Source organism: Notamacropus eugenii, chromosome 2, assembly GCF_028372415.1.
Source record: "Notamacropus eugenii isolate mMacEug1 chromosome 2, mMacEug1.pri_v2, whole genome shotgun sequence".
NCBI classification, from domain to species: domain Eukaryota; kingdom Metazoa; phylum Chordata; class Mammalia; order Diprotodontia; family Macropodidae; genus Notamacropus; species Notamacropus eugenii.
In genome coordinates, this window is record NC_092873.1 from 166,359,591 (window position 1) to 166,374,512 (window position 14,922).

Genomic DNA, 14,922 nt, shown 5'->3' on the forward strand with positions numbered 1-14,922 from the left:
TATGAAGGGCTAAGTCTATCAGAAAAATTACTCATACGCTGTGGTTGTTACTATGTACAATGTTCTCCTGGTTCTTCTCATTTCATTTCACTCAGCATTAGTTCATATAAGTCCTTCTAGGTGAGTTTGAAGTCTTCCTGTTCATCATTTCTAATAGCATAATAGTAATCCATTGCATTCATCTACCACAACTGGTTCAATCATTTCCCAAATGATGGACAGCCCCTCAATTTCCAGTTTTTGGCCACCACAAAGGGAGCTGCTACAAATATTTTTGTACATGTGGGACCCTTCCCTGTTTTTATGATCCCTTGAAGATGCAGTCCTAGAAGCGATATTGCTGAGTCAAAGGGTATGCATATTTTTGTAGTCCTTTGATGTTACTTAATCTGATAGGTGTGATTCGGTACCTGAGAGTTGTTTCAATTTGCATTTCTCTAATCAAAAATGATTTAATGCACTTTTTCATATGACTATAGATAGCTTTAATTTCTTCCTCTGATGATTGCCTATTCATATCCTTTGACCATGTATCAATTGGGGAATGACTTCTTTCTTGTAAATTTGACTTAGTTCTCTATATATTTTAGAAATGAGGTCTTTATCAGTGATACTAGTTTGCAAAAATTCTTTCACAGTTTCCTGCTTCTCTCCTGGCAGCATTGAGTTGGTTTATGCAAAACATTTCAATTTACTGTAATCATGGTTATCCATTCTGCACTTCATAATGATGTCTGTCTCCTGTTTGATCACAAATTTCTACAATCTCCATAAATATGATTAATACATCATTCTTCTCTCCCGTAATTTGTTTACGGTATCAGCCTTTGTAGCTAGATCATGTATCCATTTGGACTTTATTCTTGTGTGTGGTGTCAGACATTGGTCTATTCCCAGTTTCTGCCATGTTGTTATGCAGTGTTCCCAGAAGTTTTTTTAATTTATTTATTTTAAGTTTTCAACATTCATTTCCACAAAATTTTGAGTTCCAAACTTTCTTCCCATCTCTCCCCTAATCCCACCCCAAAGTGCTGAGTATTCTAATTAACCCTACCACCAATCTGCCCTCCCTTCTAACATTCCTCCCTTCCCTTATCCCTATCTTCTCTTTTATCCTGTAGGGCACGATAAATTTCTATACCCCATTATCTCTATTTCTTGTTTCCCAGTTGTGTGCAAGAACAAGACTCAGCAGTTGTTCCTAAAACTTTGAGTTTCAACTTCTCCTCCTTCCCCCATCCCCATCCATCCCCAGTGGAAAGGCAAGCAATTCAAAATAAGCTATATATGTGTAGTTTTGCAAATGACTTCCATAATAGTCATGTTATGTAAGACTAACTATATTTCCCTCCATCCTATCTTGCCCCCCATTTCTTCTATTTTCTCTTTTGATCTTGTCCCTCCCCAAGAGTGTTGACTTCTAATTGCTCCTTCCTCCCATTACCCTCCCTTCCATCATCCCCCCACCCTGCTTACCTACTTCTTCCCCACTTTCCTGTATTGTAAGATAGGTTTTCATACCAAAATGAGTGTGCATTTTATTCCTTCCTTGAGTCAAAGGAGGTGAGACTAAGCTTCACGTTTTCCCTCTTACCTCCCCCATTTTTCGCTCCATTGAAGTCTTTTTCTTGCCTCTTTTATGAGAGATAATTTGCCCCATTTCATTTCTCCCTTTCTCCTAAGAATATATTCCTCTCTCACCCCTTAATTTCATTTTTAGATACAATCCTGTCCTATTCAACTCACCCTGTGCTCTCTCTCTGTCTCTCTCTCTCTGTCTCTTTCTCTGTCTCTGTCTGTCTGTCTGTCTGTCTGTCTGTCTCTCTCTCTCTCTTTCTCTGTGTGTGTGTGTGTGTGTGTGTGCATATATATACATATATATATATGTTTGTGTGTATGTGTGTGTGTGTGTAATCCCACCCAGTACCCAGATACTGAAAAGTTTCAAGAGTTACAAATATTGTCTTTCCACGTAGGAATGTAAACAGTTCAACTTTACTAAGTCCCTTATGATTTCTTTTTCCTATTTACCTTTTCATGTTTCTCTTGATTCTTGTGTTTGAAAGTCAGATTTTCTTTTCAGCTCTGGTCTTTTCATCAAGAATGCTTGAAAGTCCTCTGTTTCACTGAAAGACCATTTTATCCCCTGAAGTATTATACTCAGTGTTGCTGGGTAGGTGATTCTTGGTTTTAGTCCTAGTTCCTTTAACTTCTGGAATATCACAAACCACACCTTTTGATCCGTTAATGTAGAAGCTGCTAGATCTTGTGTTATCCTGATTGTATTTCCACAATACTTGAATTGTTTCTTTCTAGCTGCTTGCAATATTTTCTCCTTGACCTGGGAACTCTGGAATATGGCCACAATGTTCCTAGGAGTTTCTCTTTTTAGATCCCTTTCAGGAGGTGATCAGTAGATTCTTTTAATATTTATTTTGCCCTCTAGTTCTAGAATATCAGGGTAGTTTTCCTTGATAATTTCATGAAATATGATGTCTAAGCTCTTTTTTTGGTCATGGCTTCAAGTAGTCCCATAATTTTAAATTGTCTCTCCTGGATCCATTTTCCAGGTCAGTTGTTTTTTCAATGAGGTATTTCACATTATCTTCCATGTTTTCATTCTGTCACTGCCTCCTGATGCTGGAGCTATGGAAAGACGCTGCTCCCTTCTCGGTCAGCTGAAAAATCCTCTCATTAACCTTTGGTGTCTGTGGGTTGAGGGATCTGCAAACCACCACTACTGTTGCTTGGGATTCTGCCCCTGAGCACTACTCGAGTCCTCCTCCCAGTGCTGAACCAGATTTATCAAGATCAGAGAGGGGGAGGTTGAGGTCCTCCACTAGTATAATTTTTCTGTCTGTTTCTTCCTATGACTCCCTTAACTTCTCTAAGAATTTGGATGCTATACTCCTATGATGCCTTTTAGCAAGATATAGCTTCCTTCCTTATCTCTTTTGATTAGATATATTTTTGCTTTTGCTTCGTCTGAGATGAGAATTGCAACTCCTGCTTTTTTTACATCATCTGTGGCATAATATATTCTGCTTTAATCTTTTACCTTTTACTCTGCATGTATTCCTGTTTCAAATGTGTTTCTTGTAAACAAGATATTGTTGAATTGTGGTTTTTAATCCGTTATGTTATCTCCTTCCCTTTTATGGGAGAGTTCATCCCATTCACATTCACAGTTATGATTGCTGCCTGTGTCTTTCTTTCCATTGTATTTTCCCCCATTTATGCTTTTTGTTCTCTCTTCTCCCTTCCCCTTCACAAGAGAGTTTTAATTTTTGACTACTACCTCACTCAATCTTCTCTCCCTTCAATTCTCCTCCCTCTCTTATTCCCCTTTTCCCTCAATACTTTTTCACTCCCTTTTAACCTCCCCTCCCTTTTCTTTGACCTTTCCTCTCCTATTTTTCTCAGGCAATTTAGATTTCAATTCTTAACTAAATTCCTTATTTCCTCCTTGAACAAAATCAGATGAGAATCAATCTCAAACAGGGTTGATCTCACTTCCCTCTTTCTTTCTTTGATATTATATTTTTGTGCCTCTTCTTGAGATGTTAATTTACCTCTTTCTGCTTCCTCCTTTCTAGGTCTCCTGTTACAAACCTTCTCTCCCTTAAATCACGTTTTCAACATCACATCAGTTAATTTATACCCATTCCCTCTATATGTATATTCTTTTTAAATATCATAATAAATATATGATTGCCAAAATTAACAAGTATCATTTTCCCCTATAGGGATGCAAACAGTTTGCTCGTATTGAATAACAAATATTTTCCCTGTTGGCCTTTTTATGCCTCTCTTGACACTTATATTTGAAGATCAAATTTTCTATTGAGCTCTGGTCTTTTGATTAAGAAGGTCTGGAAATCCATTATTTCATTGAATGTCCATCTCCTTGCCTGAAATAGTATGCTCACTTTTGCTGGGTAATTGATCCTTGGTTGTAGTCCTTTGCCTTATGAAATATCATATTCCAATCCCTCCCATCTTTTAATGTAGAAGCTGCCAGCTCCTGTGTGAGCATGACTGTAGTTCTTTAATATTTGAGTTGTTTCTTTCTGACTGCTTGCAGTATTTTCTCCTTCACTTGATAGTTGTGGAATTTGGCAAAAAATATTCCTTGTCACTTTCAGTTTGGTATCTTTTTCAGGAGGTCATTGAGGGATTCTTTTGATGACTATTTTACCCTCTGGATCTAGGACTTCTGGGCAGTTTTCCTTGATTATTTCTTTGGAAGATGTTGTCTAGGCTTTTATTTTTCATCATGACTTTCCTAGTGACCAATAATTCTCATATTTTCTCTCCTGGATCTATTTTTTAGGTCATTTGTTTTACTAATGAGATATTTTACTTTTTTTTCTATTTTTTTCTTTTTTAGATTCTATTTGGGTGATTCTAGATATCTTATGGAGTCATTGGCTTCTACTTGTCCAGTTTTTATTCTTAATAGATAATTTTCTTCACTTTACTTTTGCATCTCTTTTTTCCATTTGTCCAATTGTTCCTTTAAAGGAGTTATTTTCTTTAGTTATATTTTGTGCTTCCTTTTCCATTTGTCAAATTTTCCCACTTAGATTTTGTGCTTCTTTTTCCACTTGCCCAATTTTTCATTTTAAGAAGCTATTCTCTTCAGTGAATTATTTTTTTCATGTTTTTAAAATAATTGGCCGATTTGTCTTCTACCTCTCTAATTTGGGTTTTAAAATCTTACTTGAGCTCTTCAAAGAATGCTCTTTGGGCTTGAGATCAGTTCATATTCCCTTCTGAAGTTTCAGATGGGAGTACAGTCTCAAGGTGGACCTCTTCTCTATTCATGTTTTGATCTTTGTCCCCATAGTAAAACTGTATGGTCTTTTCTTTTCTGGTTTGCTTCTTACTCATGCTGATTACCTTTCTCCTGACTTTTAAAGTGAATCTGCTTCTCTCCTCTCTCCTCTCTCCTATGGTTCCTGTGCTGAGAACTTGAGGCTTTGTGTGTTATGGCCCCTGGTTCTTTCAGCTAGAGGTTAGAATGCTGCAGCTTACCTAGTGCTGAACTGGCTTGTGTGTCAAGGCAGAGGCCAGGTGAAGTCTTTCTGAGTTTCCCCAGAGTTACCCTAGAGCTTGCTGTATGAAGTGTGTGGGAGGGGTTGTCTGGCTGCAGGAGGTCTCCCCTAAGCTACACTACAGGCCTGCTCAGAGGTTGGTGAACCCCCATCTGCTGATTCCCCTGGCTGTGATAAGGCATGACCTAGGGTCCTAGTGTTGGCACCCCCTTGGGGCTTGGGATCTCCTCCCAATTTTGTGAAGTGGGGCTATTCTAGGACAGCTCTAGTCCTGCACTGGTCCCGTCAGTCACAGCAAGAGGATCTCTCTCCTTGTTGATTCTCCTGGCCTCTTGAACTAAGAGGCTGTTTGCCCCTTCTGGTGATCACATTATTCAAGGACTTTTCCTAGGGAAATATTCTTTGAATTTTTCAAGGTCAACAAGGGGAGAGAGATAGCACTTACAGATCACTCCACCATCTTAGCTCATTTAATCTGGGGGCTGATAGTCTCAGGAGTAACTGCTGCTCTTCCCAGAGGTCCTGTTCTTCTGGCTCACTCAGTTTTGCTGGACTGTCATCATGGGCTGATATGTCTGGAATTCTATACTACTTCAGTCTGCCCTGGTGGATCATGCTCAGCTCTGCTAAGGCATGGTCTGTGCTGGTGGAGCCTGTGTACTCTGCACTTCCCAGCCCCATGTAACAGATTCTTCTCACCTACCTTTCAAGTTGTCTTGGTCTGGAAATCTGCCACACTCTGTCTCCTAGAGGATTCTCTCTAAAATTTGTTCATATTCATTTTTTAGTGGTGTCTGAAGAATTTTGTGGTAGAGCTTAAGTGAGTAAGCACTCTCACTCCACCATCTTGGCTCCACTACTGTACTTCTTTTAACAAGTGTTCCATTTATCTTAATTGATAGTTCATATTATCACAATTCACAAGGGCCATGTATACTAATGTTCTTGTTTTATAAATGAGGAAAGGGGGTGGAGCCAAGATGGCGGAGTAGAAAGACGCACATACACATAGCTCCGAACCCACAGCACATAGAATGGCTACAAGGAAGTAACTCATGGCGAATTCTGCACCCAGAGGCCACGGAACATTAGAGCTAGGGAGATTTCTGTTCCAGAGAGACCTGCAAATCTCTTGCGGGGGGTCCTTCGCGCTGCTGACTAGGCACCGGGACTGGGAGCTGAGTGCAGCCCTGCTGCGGCTGCGGCACCGAGAGGAAAAGATCCGAGAGGCCTTCAGGGACGGGATCTCCAGTGGCCACGTGGGTCCCTCCACCCACAGAGGGACCTGGAAACCTCTCGCAAAAGGTCCCTCCCACTGCAGACGCGGAGCCCAGCCCAGACCTGCTGTGGCTGCGGCCGCGGCACGGAGAGAAACAGATCCGAGCAGGTTTCAGGGACGGGATCACCAGTGGCCTCACAAGTACCTCCACCCACAGGTTACAGGGGTCGGTGAGAGAGTCTCTTTGGTGGGTTGAGAGGGGAGTGGGGTGCCCCCATAATTCAGGCCCCCCTGGGAGGTAGAAGCTGAGAGGCGGCTGCAGACCAGGGCTCCCCAAGCGGGCGGGAGCCTGAATCCATTGTGGAAGGTCTGTGCATAAACACCCTGAGGGAATTCAGCCTGAGAGGTGGCCCTGCTCCGACCTGACCACCTGAACTTAATTGCACACTGAATAGCAGCCCTGCCTCCGCCAAAAGCCCTAAGGTGGGAAGCAGCATTTGAATCTCAGACCCCAAATGCTGGCTGGGAGGATCAGGAGGTGAGGTGGGTGTGAGGAGAATATTCAGAGGTCAAGTCACTGGCTGGGAAAATGCCCAGAAAAGGGAAAAGAAATAAGACAATAGAGGGTTACTTTCTTGGAGAACAGACATTTCCTCCCTTCCTTTCTGATGAGGAAGAACAATGCTTACATTCAGGCAAAGACACAGAAATCAAGGCTTCTGTGTCCCAGCCCACCCAATGGGCTCAGGCCATGGAAGAGCTCAAAAAGAATTTTGAAAATCAAATTACAGAGGTGGAGGAAAAACTGGGAAGAGAAATGAGAGAGATGAAAGAAAAGCATGAAAAGCAGATCAGCTCCCTGCTAAAGGAGAACCAAAAATGTGTTGAAGAAATTAACACCTTGAAAACTAGCCTAACTCAATTGGCAAAAGAGGTTGAAAAAGCCAATGAGGAGAAGAATGCTTTCAAAAGCAGAATTAGCCAAATGGAAAAGGAAATTCAAAAGCCCACTGAAGAAAATAGTTCTTTCAAAATTACAATGGTACAGAGGAGGCTAATGACTTTATGAGAAAGCAAGATATCACAGAACAAAGACAGAAGAATGGAAAAATGGAAGATAATGTGAAATATCTCATTGGAAAAACAACAGACCCAGAAAATAGATCCAAGAGAGACAATTTAAAAATTATGGGACTACCTGAAAGCCATGATCAAAAGAAGAGCCTAGACATCATCTTTCATGAAATTATCAAGGAAAACTGCCCTGAGATTCTAGAACCAGAGGGCAAAATAAATATTCAAGGAATCCACAGAATACCGCCTGAAAGAGATCCAAAAAGAGAAACTCCTAGGAACATTGTGGCCATATTCCAGAGTCCCCAGGTCAAGGAGAAAATATTGCAAGCAGCTAGAAAGAAACAATTCAAGTATTGTGGAAATACAATCAGGATAACACAAGATCTAGCAGCTTCTACATTAAGGGATCGAAGGGCATGGAATAGGATATTCCAGAAGTCAAAGGAACTAGGACTAAAACCAAGAATCACCTACCCAGCAAAACTGAGTATAATACTTCAGGGGAAAAATTGGTCTTTCAATGAAATAGAGGACTTTCAAGCATTCTTGATGAAAAGACCAGAGCTAAAAAGAAAATTTGACTTTCAAACACAAGAATGAAGAGAAGCATGAAAAGGTAAACAGCAAAGAGAAGTCATAAGGGACTTATAAAAGTTGAACTGTTTATATTTCTACATGGAAAGACAATATTTGTAACTCTTGAAACATTTCAGTATCTGGGTACTGGGTGGGATTACACACACACACACACACATGCACACATGCACACATACATAGAGACAGAGTGCACAGAGTGAATTGAAGAGGATGGGATCATATCTTAAAAAAAAATGAAATCAAGCAGTGAGAGAGAAATATATTGGGAGGAGAAAGGGAGAAATTGAATGGGGCAAATTATCTCTCATAAAAGAGGCAAGCAAAAGACTCATTAGTGGAGGGATAAAGAGGGGAGGTGAGAGAAAAACATGAAGTCTACTCTCATCACATTCCACTAAAGGAAAGAATAAAATGCACACCCATTTTGGTAAGAAAACCTATCTCACAATACAGGAAAGTGGGGGATAAGGGGATAAGCAGGGTGGGGGGGATGATAGAAGGGAGGGCATGGGGAGGAGAGTGCAATTCGAAGTTGACACTCATGGGGAAGGATAGGATTAAAAGAGAATAGAAGTAATGGGGGACAGGATAGGATGGAGGGAAATATAGTTATTCCTATACAACACAACTATTATGGAAGTCATTTGCAAAACTACACAGATTTGGCCTATATTGAATGGCTTGCTTTCCAAAGGGAAGGGGTGGAGAGGGAGGGAGGTAAAGAAGGTGGAACTCAAAGTGTTAGGATCAGCTGTCGAGTAATGTTCTTGCCACTAGGAAATAAGAAATACAGGTAAAGGGGTATAGAAAGCTATCTGGCCCTACAGGACAAAAGAGAAGACGGAGACAAGGGCAGAGAAGGATGATAGAAGAGAGAGCAGATTGGTCACAGGGGCAATCAGAATGCTTGGTGTTTGGGGGGGCGGGAGGGGATAAAAGGGGAAAAAATTTATAACCCAAAATTTTGTGAAAATGAATGTTAAAAGTTAAATAAATAAATTTAATTTTAAAAAAATAAAAAAATATAAATGAGGAAATTAAGAACTACAAATTTTGAGTGACTTTCTCAAATTCACATAGATAGTAACCATAAATGATATTTGAACTCAATTCTACTTACTCGAGTCAATATTCTTTCCATCATATTGTTTGCCTCAGCTAGATGGCAAAATGGCTAGAGATCTGGGTTGGAATTAGGAAGAGTGAGTCTAAATCCTGCATCAGATACTACCTATGTTACAATGGACAAGACACTTAATCTGTCTCAGCCTCAGTTTCTTCATGTGAAATTGGCATATCAAAAGTATTTATATTGTAAGAATCAATTGGCTAAACATGTAATTTACAAACATTAAGTACTACATAAATGCTAGGAATTATTATTGTTGTTATATGACTCCTAAATTTAAAAAAAATTATGAATTTATGCATATGGGTGTGTTTTAGGGAAGCACACTTAGCTGAGTGCCAATTCTTCCTGATTTTGATAGCCATTTCCATCAATGTGGTCTTTATCATCATGATATTACTAATGCCGGCTGGTCTTGATTGAACATTAGTTTAAAAAAAATCAAAATTAACAAATCTTAACTCTGGCTCTTAGAATCTTAAATTTCCTTTGAGACTCAGCTCAGGTGGTATTTCCTATGTAAATGTATATTAGCCTTATTTAACTGTATATACACTGGATAACGCTCCCCCCCCAAACCAAAGATTACCTAATTTAGTCTAAATACTAATTCATTTTTGTCTTTGTATGGAATGACCTGTATAGTGCCTAGCATCTAGAAAGTGCTTAATAAATGTTTACTGGACTAACTGAATGATTTAAAATTAATTGTGTGTTTGTGTGTATGCGTGTGTGTGTGTGTTTGTGTGTGTGTGTTTTGCTCATGTCCAGATGAGCAAACATTTTTGTAGACTTCTCTGACTATATCTTCTACTAAAGTTAAGCCCATTAGATTTATCTAATGGAGAATTTTGACTGGCTTCCCTCTTTCATAATTTATCTGAATGAAATGCTAAATATTATAGTAGGATTTGGATCTGTGTGGCAGGATTGAGAAAGATAAAAAACAAAGAGCCCCTATCTGAAGTTGAAATAGAATTGCTTCAAGAGTCAGAGAATTTGGGTTCAAATTCTTCTTCATATATACTAATTGTGTGACCTTGGGCAATTCACAAATTTCCTAGACCTCAGTTTCCTAATATGTTTGATGAGACTGGACTACATGACCACCCTGGACCCATCTGAGTCCTTATGACTCTATGAATTGTCTGTGTAATCCATAAATTGGATAAATCAGCCTCCACATAATTATCAATAGGTGATTCTAGTGTAAGAGTTCAGATACTCTAATATGATATCACATATTCCTCAGCTCAAGGATTACATTTACCAAAGCAATGATTCCCATCACCAGGACTGACATTCACACTTAACCTTAAGAAATCTGCTAATTTTATTGGCTAAGCATATACACAAATGTGTGGAGAAGATGTCCAAAAATCACCTCAGCACATGAAAATGATTTAATTTATTGTACAGGACTGAATTGTGTTCGGAGAAAACAATTTCCAGTTATCTCTTTGGTTCCAAATAATTTTTCAGTATTTTCTCCACTATCTTAAACCATAGGATCAAGACTAACTCTACTTGGGGATAAGAGGGCAATTTGACATTAATATAAAAGAAATCTATCATATTAAGACTGCACAAAGAAAATAAATTGCTTTGTTTCTTCTAAACAGATTAAAAAACAAACTTTTCACTTGCCATTGCCAAAAAAAATATATATGTAGGTATTCTATAAATTGTAGGAATGATAATATTAAGAAGTAGTTTTCAGTCAATGGCATGCCCTTTCTTCTATTTCTCTATTCTACTTCATTTAAGAATTCATTAAGGCTTGCACATATTTGCTTTTGATAACTTGGAACAATTTCATATTCAGTGAATAAGATAATCATTCCAATAAAATCAGTTACATTGTGTTTAAAAATAAGGCAATTATTAACTCCCCCACCAACTACAAGGCAAAGATTCAGTTTGTATTGTACTCATGTCAATTGAGACATGTACATGCTCATGCATTATCAGCAATGACTTACTCAGGATAAATGTATGAATTTATGAGGAAAAGAGATACTTGAATATTCACTGAAACACAGAGAGTATTAAGGATGATTCTGAAATTTCAGAAAGTTTACAGTAAGTTCCAATTCGGTGGTGTTTTATTCAATTATGGTACTGGGCATTTGGATCCAATTCTGCCTGTTATTAAAAGTGTATGCCATTCTATTAATAAACAAGGAAACTGTTGCAAATGAAACTCTAACAGTGTTCTTTGACCTCTATTTGTGCATTACTCTTTTTTCCACTGAAAAGAATATATCATTTTTTTCCAAAAATAATGTCACATAATCAGTGTTAGTTCTTTTAATTTACAATAAACAAAAAATGAATAACTTCATGATATTGTAAACAAAACACAAACAAAAAATATTCTCAAATGTCCCCATTTTTCACATCTTTAAGAAATTCTAATAAAATTGAGATTATGTTATGCTTTTTAGAGACTTTAAACTGTAACATATTCTACCAAATCCTTAGTCATGTGGTGAACATCTGGGGAGTGGTTCATCCTTTTACTCAATACACCCCAAATCCACTTCAATGGTTTTACACAAGTCAACTAGACAGTCCATTGACTTGATTTCTCTCCCTGGGCTTAGACAAGTGGTAGGAGACATGTTACAATTTAGACTGTCATGATGATTTATGTAGAAGAATCTGAGGTCTCAGTTTAGATGTTGGATAAACAGACAGCACATTATGTGAAAGGGATTTTGACTTTTAAAGTATTGCAGAAACAACTTACCTTGAAATTTCTTGTAGAGCAAGTCTGTTAATATTTTTCCACTTAACTATTTTTTTTTCTAAATCTTTACTAAAAAGCCATAATGCTATCTGAAGGGAGAGCAATCTTAACCTTATAAACTGGACAGTTCCACCTAATATTTTTAATGAAACTTACATTTCTATGATTAAGATAGTAGCAGCAAAGTGGCTTAGGAAACTGTCTCAAATTTTCTGTTCTACGTAGCAAAACTGATGTACATCAACAATCAGGAAATTTTGTTAAAAATTTAAAGACTTTGTTTAGCTTGGAGTAGCATGAGGAAGTCCAAGTTCATTTGGAAAATGCCACCCTCATTCAAATTACCTTTCACCAAAGCAATTGGTAGACATGTTTAATGGCCAACCCTCTTGTACTACCCTGATCCATTTATACTAACTTCTCAATTTGGCTGGGAGGACCAACTCTTAGCAAAATTAAGAATGTGGCAAATTTACCTTTGGTACTTCATATCTTCAAGCCTCTTTCCAATGATAATTCATTCTGAGAACTACAACATACTGCGCTTTCTCACCTTGGTTTGTTGCCTTTTACCAGTGCACATGCTGTCCATTTTGCAGCATAACCATCCAAAGTGACACATGCTGGTTGGTGCCCAAAGATAATTTCCATCTTCTGAGGATTCTTTATTGAAATCCCATCTTTGAAGAGTTCTTTCCCCACATGTCATCTATTTAGGGCCTTGCTCTCTTCTATGTCATTTAAATTATCAAACTTCTCAAGGATATTCTCCTGTTTATTCCTACTGCATACATTTTATCCAGTTCTTTAATCATTTCCAGTCTTGTCTATAAGTTTTCTAATACATCTTATCACCTTTGACTTCCACACTATAGCTTCAACTCCAGACCTGCCAGCTCCCAATTGCCCAAAACAAATGGCTTAGCTGTTTCTACCTCTGGGATTTTGAACATGCTCCTTTTATTTTTACATGAAATATTCAATCTATTTCTTTTTATGGATTCAAAATCCACCCAACTCTTAAAGTTTGTTTCTATAAAATATGTTGCAAACTGTGTGAGAGCAGATATCTTGCTATATGCTTCTTTTATACATGCTCAGTATCTAACTGACTTGGATTAGAACATAATAGCAGGTACTCAGTGAATACACATTGGACTGAACCTAATTAAATCAAGGGGCATTCACTTGCCAATGAGAAAGGTATTGGAAGCACTCAGTCTTACTCTCTGTATTTCTGCCTCTTTGTGCTTCTGAGTTGCTCTGCCTCCCTCCCTCCCTCCCTCCCTCCCTCTCTCTCTCTCTCTCTCTTCTCTCTCTCTCTTTGTGTCTGTCTGTCCGTCTCTATCTCTTTCCCTCTCTCTCTCTGTCTCTTTCTCTCACTTATAAAATGTGGGCATACAACTATTAAACTTCCAATTAAATTGATACACTTTCAGGAAAGACATGAGACAACAGTTTGTTGTGGAGTAGTCAGTCCAAAATAATGATGATGATGATGATGGTGATGATGATATATCTTCATGCTTAGATTAAATTAATTATTAATATTAAATTAAATTAATAATGTTTATTTTGTTTATACATATATATGTATATATATTCCCCATGACAAAGATAAATTCATTATTTAGAGCTAGCAGGGATGCCTACTTATTGATTGTGACACATTAGAAATAATGGTGGATTAAATACTGCTATAATATTAAAGATCCTATTAATAGAAATCAAATATGTTTTTAATTGAATCTCTTTATTGTACATGTGATCTATATTGAAAATCCCCATTCCAAGGCAGAGCCAAGATGGCAAAGTAGGAATATGTACATATGCTAACTCTTCCCCTCCCCCCCACAGCCCATAAAATACCTGTAAAAAATGATTCTCAACAAATTTTAGAGCAGCAGAAGCCACAGAACAACAGAGTGAAAGAAATTTCCAGTCCAAGGTAACATGGAAGGCAGACAAGAAAGGTCTATCACATTGGCCATGGAGCAGAGTGCAGCCCAGCCTTGGGACAGGGGCACTGGAGGAACAGGACTGGAACAGGTCTTGAAGGCAGAGTTCCCAGCAGCAGCAACAGTAGCAGTTCTCAGATCGCTCAACCCACAGGTGCCAAAGGCAGCTCCAAATGTCAGTTTCCAAGAATGAGAAGGGAACAGAGCCCTCCCTTAGCCTTGTCCCCAGGAGGCAACAGCAGTGGCTTCAGTAGCAGCAGAGGCAAGCAACAGCAAGTGTCAAATTCTTGAGCTCTCAGCCCAAAGCCCCTGAGGGAATTGAGCAGCTGATCTGAATCTCAGCCCTGAACAGGGTCCTTGGGCATGGCAGAGCTGAGGCCCTTGTGGAGTGGGAATTCTACTACTCACAGATTCTGAGCAGAAAAGTTTTTGGTTGCTCCCAGACCAGTGCGCAGGCCAGGAAAGGAGCAAACACCTCTCCCTTGATTATGCCACCTTGGAGGAACTGAGAACTTACAGGTTCCCAGAGAATACCCTCCTCTTGACAAAGGACTCAAAGTCAAATAACTTGCTGGAGAAATGCCCCCAAAAGGGGGAAAAAATAAAACTATAGACATTTACTTTCTCAGTGAATAGGTATTCCCATCAGGTCTTTTGGATGAGAAAGAACAATGCTTACCATTAGAGGCCTCCAAAATAAATATGCAATGTTCTCAGACCACAGAAGAGCTCAAAAAGTACTTTGAAAATCAAGTAAAGGAGATGGAGGAACAATTGGAAAGAAAAATGAGAAAAATGCAAGAAAATCATGAAAAGCAAATCAACAGCTTGCAAAAGGAGACCCAAAAATGCAGAAGAAAATAGTACCTTCAAAATTAGTCTAACTCAATTGACAAAAGAGGTCCAAAAATCCAATCAGGAGAAGAATGCTATAAAAAGCAAAATTAATCAAATGGAAAAGGAGGTTCAAAAACTCACTGAAAAAAAATAGTTCTTTAAAAAAAAAGAATGGAACAGATGGAAGCTAATGACTTTATGAGAAACCAAGAAATTACAAAACAAAAAACAAAACAAAAAGAATGAAAAATGGAAGATAATATGAAATATCTCATTGGAAAAGCAACTGACCTGGA